Source organism: Talpa occidentalis, unplaced genomic scaffold (genome assembly GCF_014898055.3).
Source record: "Talpa occidentalis isolate TD23 unplaced genomic scaffold, MPIMG_talOcc4v2.1 talOcc4.4, whole genome shotgun sequence".
Lineage (NCBI taxonomy): Eukaryota > Metazoa > Chordata > Mammalia > Eulipotyphla > Talpidae > Talpa > Talpa occidentalis.
Genome location: NW_023604295.1, coordinates 66388275 through 66399232, shown reverse-complemented (window position 1 = coordinate 66399232; position 10958 = coordinate 66388275). Strand labels below are relative to the sequence as shown.

Genomic DNA, 10958 nt, shown 5'->3' with positions numbered 1-10958 from the left:
CATAAAGACAAATTCAAAGAATTTTATTTTATCTTCTGGCTACATGAGTTAAATAGTATATCTATTGATCCTTGCATATATCATTTATGTATATATGTAAATATATGTGTGTTTATGCATATGTATCTTCAATATAGTAGTTGAAATCAGCTGACTTTTGGTTTTCTCAGAATTATTTAGTGGACTTGCAGAATTTAAAATCTTGTTATCTTGAAACTGAATTTTCGCTTGATCCCGGGCAAATGCCACCATCACCTGTTCAGGATAACTGTTAAGTTTTAATGGGAGTGATGGCAAAGCATTTATCATCCTCTGATGATACAGCTGCTTTTCTAGATAATGTCATTATCTTTAACTTTTCTGACATTAGAAAACAAATGAAAACTTTTTTTATATTTATAATGTAGAACATAAACGTTAAAAGGAGAGGGAGAACAGACACCAAAAAATACTAAAAAATATAATTTTACTGCGGTGTAATTGGTAATTTTTATGTATTTTCCATCATATATATCCTCATATATATCCAATGTAAGTGTGCCACCTTTTAATGCATACATTTCTACAGTCTGATGTTTTTTTCATATTTTCTATAATTAGTATTTTATCAGACAATTAAATGCAAAGAGAATTTTGTGATAGATACATAATAGTCAGTCACATGGCATTTATTAAATCACAGTTCTGTTTGGAATATCTTTGTTTTTTCTCTTTGTTACAAGTATCATTGTAACTGGTAGGTAAAGCCAAAAGACTGTTTACATGTGGTGTCCTCTGAAGGGGGTTGCTGGTGGGGATAGATAGCCCCAGGGAAAATGTTGAAAGGTGGGGTGGAGCAACTGATAAATAAGTGCCAGCAAAAGGGTAGCAGATTCATTCAGTGTTTGGGGATTCAGCATGAGGGGTCAGTGGATTTTGGCCCCCACTGTGCTGGATCATTTAAAAGGCTGTGGTGGGCCTTAAATGTGAAGGCTTTTAGCCAGCCTCAGAGAGGAAAAGTTTGGAGGCTTTTGTTTCCAGTTTTGCTGCTGAGATGCGTGAGTAAGGCGCCTCATTCGATCATTTCACCTGCTGTAGCTGCTGTTTTGAGAGAAGTTCAGAGGCTTTGCAAATAGCAAGCAACTAAAATTGTTCCTGGTTTTGCTGCTGTGCGGCTGGCAGAGTAGGCGATCGCCCCAAGCCAGGTGTTTTTGGTTGTTTGTCGGGTCATTTGACCGCTGTAGCTGCTGTTTTGAGTGTTGCTTCTCTGGTGCTGTGCTGGGGCATCTCTGCAGCTCATGGAACATCTCCTGTTGTCTCTTCTGCAGTCTTCCTGAGTCGGAACCTGGCCTATAGTCTGGCTGCCACGTGTGTGCAGAGGCAGAAAGAAGCCATCTTGGACACATGGCCTATTGTTTGGTAGGGGATCTCTGCTTTCCCGTGGCAGGAAGACACAGTCTCAGCTGCTTTTATTTAAGACTTGAAAACACTGGACATGGCTTCAGGTGCGGTAAACGGCCATTTTTGGCCTCAGTAACCCTTTGTTTTTCCCTGGTTTGTTAAATAAATCCCTTTGTTCTTCTCTGAGCCTGAGTAGTCTTTACAATTGTGCGTGTGGGTAAAAAGCTCAGACAGTGACTGGTAAACTATTGGGGGCCGTGTCCTTGGTTAGTTTTAGTGCCTCTTGCCGCCCTGTATCATCATTACCACAATTGTACTCCAGAAATACTTTAACTAGGTCATTAGTTTTAGAATTCCTTAAAACTTTATCATTTTTTCAGTGAAAGATTAACGAATAACTGCTACTAGAGTTTTTGTTTTTAAACCATAACCAATATATTAGAGAAAACATGAGATGATACATAATTTCATATGAAATGTTGATGTTGATAGTGTCTAAGAAGTTGCATTTTGAATTGTTTCATTATCTTACTGATGTATTAAAAGTTGTGAAATTTCATGATTTATATCCTGTTTGTTATATATTGTGCTTTTGGATAAATTTAGTAATGATAAAAGAAGTAAATGTTCTGTCATGTGTTCTTGGATGCACTAAGTTAGAACTAGCACTAAATTCCGAATTTGTGTCATACTTTTTATAATGATCATCATATTATTATGCATCTTGTTGAAAATAGGGGTAATATTGTCATCAAGATCAATATTTAGACACTGGAAGTTTATTAAAAATTGTCCTTTTTAAACCCAAGTGGATTTTTTTTTGCATAAAAATATTCCCTGATTGAATTAGAGCAGACATTATAGTCTTTCAGAATATACCTTATAGATGAAATACAGTTATGTGAAATATCTAGGCAAAAAATACCTTGCCCCATTGCATTGCAAGCTCTATTTCTTTTTGTTGTTCTTGTTCCAGTAACATAAGTGCTTCTGAGTGAATGGATAATGTTGGTTGAGAAAAGCGCGTACAGGAGGATAAATCTCACATGTTTCTATTTGGAATTCATCAATGGCATCTGCTGATGTTGAAGGCAGACAAAGTTGCTTAAAATGCAGACTTTTGCTGTTTCCACCACAATCGATATTGTACATCTTTCATACTTTAAAGGCTGATCTTACTGTAAATCTAACATTCCTTAGGTGATAAATGGCAAGCTTTTAGAGACCAGACCATTTCAACTAACATGGTGACTGTATTTTTATGATTAAGATCTATTTAAAATGAAATGGACTTGTTTTCTCATTTAATAGCAAGAAAAGAAAGGAAAATTGACCACCATTTATATCATTGCTGCTGCCCAATCATAAGATGGTGTTACCATCAGAGAGTGTTTAATTTCATTTGTTTGTGAATGTGCTTCTTATTATAGAACTCAAAATGCTTTTAGAATGTTGTAGTGTGAAGGAAAGAGAGCTTTTGAAAAAAAAGGTGTTACTTTCTCTTTGATCACTTACCTTCTCGCTATAGGCAAATATAGTTTACAGATTTTATTAAATTCTATAATTTTCTTTGGAGAAAGTGATCTCTCTATTCAGCCTAAATGTCCTACAAGAACAAAGTATTACAGTGATATAAAAAAGGACAACTTGGTGACTTCCGGAAAGGGGAATCAGAATTTTTACTGCTATAATTTCAAAGCTGAGTTCCCTGTCATTGGATAACCAGATTGATTTTTGCAGAGACCTTGGGGATAGAGAAGGTGAGGGCAAGGAAAAAGTAGCTTGAGCAGTGTTTCAAAAAAAATGTAACCTAAAATCTTTAAACCTTGATCTATACTGAGCATGGTTTTAAAATACATCAAATTTCAAAATTTTTAACCATTCCCCGCTTTGTAAATGGTAGGGTAGAGACTTGAACTAACCTTATCAGGTGTTTAATTTCTGGTTTTGACAAGAACAAGAAAAAAAGAATACTTCTAGCTACAAATTTTATCATAACAGTATCAGTATTTATGTGACTATAAATAGTAGGACTCTTGCCTAAAGAATTCTTTCATTTTGTAAATTTCAGTGTGACAGGGAGGTTTGTGAAAACTACTTGAAAAACTATTAGTCTCCTGAAATTTTTTATTACTATGCTATTAGAATTGAAAATACGAGAACCAAATATAGAGTTTTAGTTGGAGAAGTTAGAAATAGAATGGTTAAATTTTCTTTAACCCCAAAATAGGAAATAACTGACTGTCTATAAAGAATTATAGCTATTACCATTCTTGTGTACTTAACCTTGACAAAGACTAGAAATAGACAAATGCAAAGAACTTTATTTTCTAGCTACATTTGTTAATAGTTTATAATTTATATTAAAGTTAATTGAAATATAATGTGCTGTGAATTTCAATGTCTTCTCTGCCTAACCCCACCGCTAACATTTGTCTTTAACCAGTCACGGGTAAACACATTTTAAGGCTGCTGAGCGAGGCTACGATTCAAAATAGTTATTGAATTTTAGAAATGAGTGTACAAGGATAAGTTCCTTATTGTCATTTACACTTTGTAAAAAGTTTTTAAAAATATCACTAGAACAATAGCTTTTTTTGGATTTCTAAATGTTAGACCTTTCTCAGAGAATGAAGTACAAACTAATTTATATTGCATATATCGATATTTTAAAAAGCATATACCAATAAACTCAAGAACTTAGGTGAAACGGACAAATTCTTAGAAAAATATAACAACAAATAGGCACAAAATGAAAGAGAAAATTTGATTTGACAAATAATAGAATAGTTAACAAAAGATATATAAATTAACTGTAGTGGAAATTTCAAAATGCTACTCAGAGAAATTGAATTAGACCTATATAAAATTGAATTATTTCCTTAAAACTTACCCATAAATAAATCTCCAGACCCAATGACTGTATGGGTAAATTCTAATAAACATTCAAGGAATAGTATGTAAAGCCTACCCAAAAAAATGGAATCATTTTCTAACTTTTTTTAGCCAGTATACCCACAATATCAAACCAGAAAAAGACATTTAAATAGAAGAAAATTACAGATTAATATATTTCATAAAGCTATACATTTAGAAATTGTTAACAAAATATTGGCAAATTGAACACAAAAATATATTAAAAGATAAAAGATTGTTAACTATGTAGCATTAATCCTAGGAATGCAAATTTATTTTAATCTTCAAAATCAATCATTTTAATTTACATATCAAAATAAAAGATAAAATATGTGATCCTTTCAAATGAAGCAAAGTATTTGACAACATTTAATGTGCAGTCATGATGAAAGTTTTTCACAAAACATCTCAAAAAACATGATTAGCCGTGATTGGGATGGTTACTTTCATGTGTCAACTTGGCTATAGGCCACAGGTATCCCAAAATTTGGTTAATCATTATTCTAGATGTTTCTATAAAGTTGTTATTAGTTGAAATTACTATTTGTTGGACTCTGAGCAAAGCAGATAGCCCTCCATAATGTGAATGGGTCTCATTCAATCAGATGAAGGCTAGAATAGAACAAAAGGACTGGTCTCCCTTCAGCAAGAGAGACTTCTCTATTACATTGCCTTTGATTTTCATCCACAGTTGCTTATATAGCACACTGCTGTCAGGTACAAAGGAGCATTGGCCTTACTGGGTCTCCATCCAGCTGGCCTACCTTATAGTTTTTGAACTTGCCAGTCCTCATAAGCGTGTGAATCTATTCCTTCTAATATATCATGTGTGTGTGTATACATGTATAGTGGTATAATGGCCATAGTATGACAAAAATAATTATTTTTCTTTGATATTGACTATTGAAAAAATAATCTTAAGCACTTTTATGTAGGTTCACATGTACTGTACGTAAAACAGTCTCCATGTCAACACTCCAATCACTACAATCAAGTGGCTGTCAGCATTCCCATTACAAACATGTTGATCTTAAATCTCACTGGAATTCATGTCACTATATGAAATTAACCTGTTTACCTTGGTTGGAGGGAAGTTGTAGGGTTCTGATAAGGGACAACAATTTTCTTTTTTCACTAAATAAAATGTCAATGTTTTTGCAATGTTGTGCATATCTCTTGTCAAAAATTGAATCCTGCAGATAGTTAAAGCTGATGAACTCTACTCCTGGCATTGTAATTAATATTTGATTATGGCCATGAACATTAAATAAAATGTTTTTATTGGAAAGAGTCAGGTAATTTTAGTTACAGGGAGGCAAAGAGGGCGAGACAGAGACAGAGACAGAGAACGAGCACAAGCAAGCGCAGGTAGTGTCCTGGATATTTAATTATATGATGCATATTCTAATATTATTTTGCTATTAAGGTTTTATTTATTCATTTTCTCTAGTTAAAGCAAGACTTCAGCTCAAATACTGAAATTACCTTTGATGGGCCCATTCATGAAAATTTGGTAAGTAGAATATTTTAATCACATTGCTTTCATCTGGCACTTCATTTTTTTATAGAAATATTTTTGGAGGAGCGTATCTGATATGTTGGCTCTCTCCCCAAGCCATAACACATTCTCTTTAAACTTTCTAAATTAATATATTTCATATTATGTATTTTGATCCAGCTTATTTTGATCTAAACAAGAAACATATCATTAGCAAACAAATATAATCAACAAATTAGATTATTATTTTAGTATCAACCTGTGATTATTACTTTTTAAATTTAAATATTAAAAGCCCTGAAATTCTGGAATTTTAAAACCCATGATAGAAAATGCTGTTCTTCTTAATCAAATTGCTCTTTTTAGGGAAAGTAGCCACTGAGTTAGATGATAACTGGCAAAGGGAGTGTGTATATACATGTCTCTGTTTTTGTTGAATTTTAAACAATGTCATTGCTTTTTACTTTCATTATCTATCTTTATTTGCATAGGAAAAAACCAAAGGATCACCAAGCACTAGAAAAAAATTAATCCATATATATCACAAATAAATTGCATCTATTGATTTCTGTGCCCATTATTGAATTAGCTTTAAAGAGTTCAGGCCTTCTGTATGTCTTGAACTTGAACATCTTCACTTCTATTTCCAGTTTCTGTCCATCATTGCTTAATCACCTTGTCTATCCTCCCCAGTGGAAGTCATTTATTAGCACCAGTGAAAAGCACTTTTATAGCATTTTGGGGTCCCTACCCAAATTTGCTAAGTTTTGATTTGTCAGATGAATAGGAAGTACAGATGGAAAATTTGCTCTTCAGAAGACCTTCTGAATAAGTACTAATAATGAAATCATGCAGGGATTCTAAATATTTATGAATTGCTCATACACATAAAGTGGGGAAAAGTGGTGTCTTGATCATGTTAATTAGATTATTGTTTCTGTCACTCAAAATTATATTAATCCTATTTTTCTAAGCACTTACTCTTTCTAGAGGGTTTATTATTGAGCAAAAATACCTGCTAGTCTTATTTTAGATGTTAGGATGATTTGGGGGGTATTAGGAATTCTCTATCCATAATTTACACCTGCTTTTCCTTTCCTTTTTTTTAATCTTCTGTTTATCTTTAGTGAACCAAGTAAACAGCCAGAATACAATGTAATGTAACATAATATAATATAATATAATCCCAAATAACATCTTTGACTAATAATGGACAATTGTCATTTGTTTTGGTTTTTTTTTTGCAATTGTGATTAGAATTTTATAATATTGATAATAACAAAAATACATGGGAGCACAGAGAAAGAATGAGTCCTTTTTTCCAGTTTTTCAAGCCAAAAACTGAGTCATCATCCTTGACATCTCACTTTCTCTTACTCTTCACATCTAATCTTTTTAATTTTTCTGTTTATTCTATTACAATATAACCTGAGGAGCTATGTTTCATGATTTTAATGGCCTAAAATTTCTGTATAATTAATTTAAAACCCACTAAGTATCTTTTACAGAAGTCTAAAAATTAAAGTTTCACCAGAAATTAATAATAACTAATTTCTTCTGCAGCCATTTTAAATATTCATGTAAAATAATTACGTTCTTGTTATTTATGTAAACATGAGACCCAAAGCTCTCTGGCTGATTTAATTTTTGGAATCTAAAAGGTATAAAAATGTCCTTCTTTCTAAATTTGGGGGAAAAGCATAAATAAAATACTGTATTTAAGGATTTTAAATTTCAACAGCTACAAAGAGACCAAAGTTACTAACTGAAAATAATTTCATTGTTTTGTTAAATTACAGATTTGTTTTGCTTTTGTCACTCTTTAAATCCCTCTATATAAAATCAGTTTATAATGAATGAAAATAAATAAGTTAGCATAAAGATTGACAAAGTCAATAAATACAGAGCAGAGTTTTATTTATCCATTGCCTTAGGAATAATTTCAGAATAGATTTTGCAGCGGTCAATAGTTAATTTAAACAGCCCCTTAGTATTGCTTAATCAACCCAACTATGTTTTCAAAGGACTGGGGATTTAAGATTACTAGTTTAATTTTTCTATCAAAAATGCATAAATATATCATTTTGCTCAAATGCAGGGAAGTAAGTCTCCCTAACTCACTGCTAACTTCTTGTGTTTACATTTTTGGTCTATGTTGAAGAGTTTGTAAAGAAAAATAAAAGAAGCAAAATAGTAGGTAGGATGTTGAAATCTGATCTAAAAATAGTCCAAAGAAGGGAAAAGAAACAACCAAAATAAGTTTGAATATATGATTATGAATATTAATTACATTTTCATTTATTCACCAACTACTGATTGTGGTCCTACTAAGTGCCATACACTGTTTCAGATGTTGAAAAGACAGCAGTGAACAAAACAGACCAAAATATCTACTCTCCTGGAATTTATACTTTATTTGTTTAATTGCACAGTATTTTGGATGAACTCATCTTTTGGCAGGCTCAGACTTTGGTCACAGGTGGTCCATAAAGCTCCTTAGCATCTACCTTATATTTCTAACAATACAGTATTCTGGATTTCATCAGACTTGTCATAATACAGTATGGTATTTCTTAGGTTTGGCATATTGCTCTATCAATGAAGGGTCCCCAGTAATGCATTAAATATATTCTTGAGCTAGAAGACTCTTAACAAGGACATTGTTAAGTATTATGGAAATTGTACAAACCTCCATTCTGAAGAATATCGAAACAGATAATTCAAGTTCTTGCAGCAAATATAGAAGAGAGATTAGGTTATAGAAAAGAAATTTAGTTTTATAGAAAAGAGAGGAGTTTTTCTCCTCTGGAGGAAAAGCTCACCCTTACAAGAATGTTATGAATTATTCAAAAACTGTATAATGTCTCTCTTGAAAGTCATGATGAGCTGAATTACTTTTACTAATGGGAGCAATTCTACAGGAACATTAGGTTCATTGCTGCCCCAAAACATATTAGCAGATTTGATGTATCCATTTTTATTTTGATCCCTTCTAGAAGTAGTACACCTCTACATTTAAAATGCCTAGATCAAATTATTCAGGGTTTTTTTGTTTTTGTTTTTGTTTTTTTTTTGGCTGTAGTTGTTGCTTTGTGCAATAACTTTTTCCCCTTAAGCTGCAAAGAAGCCCCTGTTCTCTCTGTGCTCCATATACTGAAAGGACTTCTTAGGTGATGACTATTTTATGTATCATCTTTATTCCACTGTCAATTCTATTTCATTTTAACAAGTCATACATTTTGCAAAAACTACCTGAACTCTACTGCAAATTTGAGTCATTCTTCCATCTTTCAATGGGGATTAGAAATTTGATGAGGAAACACAGTGTAAAAAGAATTACAAAGAAGAAACAATATCTCTCATTTCAACACTTTTTAGTGTGGAAATGGTTACATTTCTCTGGATTAGTATTCAAATCTGACTTTTTTTTCTTGATATCTCAGCTCTACTATAAACATATCTTCAGGTCCAAATAAGGTAAGTAGAAGAAAGATACGTGATTAGATAAAACTCAACAATGTTCATAGACATTCATACCCTTTTTCATTACCGCCACTCAGGAAATAATGAAGTAAAACCTAAAAATAAAGTTGTGCTAATTTCTGCAAAGACCTCTGGGTGTTGTGTCTATAGGATTGAGTTACACTTGGGAACCTTCCACTGACGTGGCAGCTGCCTCTCCAGAGCCCTCTAGTGGATCGCATGACCTACAGCGTTTTATTAAGCCAGGTTCGACAGAAAAAATTCCTGAAGTGAGTACTGGCATGTGGTGTTACTCCTTAGTTTCTTTAGACATGGTGGCACTTGCAATAGAAAGACATCCTAAATGTGAATTTGACCTTTAAATTTATTCTAGCTTTTGTAATCCAAAGGGAACTGAAAAAGCTCCAAGTTGTCACTTTACTTATCCAGGTGTTTCAAAAAATAATTTTTAAGTGATTATTGAACTTCTGAGCATAATCTGAGCTCACCGTAAAGTAACTCATTAGTAGAAATTACAAAATAATACATTTAAATAATAAGAATATAGAATGCAGACTCTTAATCTTTTTATTGCCATAATTAAGACATTGAGGAAAGTATAATTTCTTGTCTTGAAAAAAAGTATACGAATATTTGTAATTATTTTTGGATGCTTCAGGTGAAATGCATCTTAACTTGATTAAGTTTTGAGTTTCGTTACCTTTGAAGTTACAATCACCTTTCTAAAATATATATATATTTTTATTTAAGGAAATTTATTTGAATATATTAAAGCCTAGATTTTGAAATAGAAGTAGCTTCCACTAAACTTGGGGAATATTGTCTGGGTAAAGATGATTGACATTAAGATGTGGATTACCTGCCACATTTTAAATTATTTATCATTATTTAACCACTGTATTGACGTGACATAATAGGGATCACTGACCCATAGCACAGTCTAGGAGACAAATTAGAAAAACAGGTGAGGTTATTTGGGCACTTGTGGAAACCAGAGCATCCGTGAAAAATCACAAATGGTTGACACTGTTGAATATAAGATCCTTATGACTTAATATGGATTATTTTTCCAGTTCCCAACTGAATTGACGACTATGGTTAGACAAGCACATAATCAGTTAATTTTTCTGTATTGAGTAATGCTATTTTATGTTATGGCTTACAAGATACTGGAGAAACAAAATTGAAGCCATGTGTTCTCAAAATATACTTCTATAGAGCATTTAATAATCTTTTTCCACCTTTTACTTTATGTTAAAAATATTCTGGATGCACCCACATTTTCACCTGACCCATAAATTTAGCTTTTGTTATATCATTAACAAACTTTGTCTTCAATCAATACTCCATATATCTATTGCTTGTTTCACTGAACTGTTTAGCAGTGAGTTGAGAAAACTAAAATGTTATTTTGTATATAAAATTAATTGATCATAATTGAGAGGCCTTATTTTTTCATCTTTAAACATACTAACACTAAGAAATACAAATTCATTTTGTATTATTTCCATAGGTTTGCTTTTGCAGTGGTTTTCTTAAATTTGTTAAGTCTGCAGATCTATTCGGATGATTGAAATATGGTCTTTTAACACAAGTCTTGAAAAATTATCAAACATCAGTTGTATTATGAAATAGTTGAACCATGTTAGGTATTTGTCTTTAAAGAACTTAAAATATTGGG

At 32.2% G+C, this 10958-nt stretch overlaps 1 protein-coding gene across 3 annotated transcripts in view; it reads left to right on the top strand.

Moving 5' to 3' along the window:
• The first annotated feature begins 894 nt into the window (after positions 1-894).
• EPHA3 (EPH receptor A3) overlaps positions 895-10958 on the top strand; it is a 323744-nt gene continuing 313680 nt past the window's right edge. For all 3 annotated transcript variants that reach the window (XM_037526637.2, XM_054700691.1, XM_054700690.1), the window contains exons 1-3: positions 895-1037; positions 1308-1484; positions 5747-5809. The gene's annotated coding sequence lies outside the window, so the exon portion shown is untranslated. The remainder of the gene's footprint in view (positions 1038-1307; positions 1485-5746; positions 5810-10958) is intronic.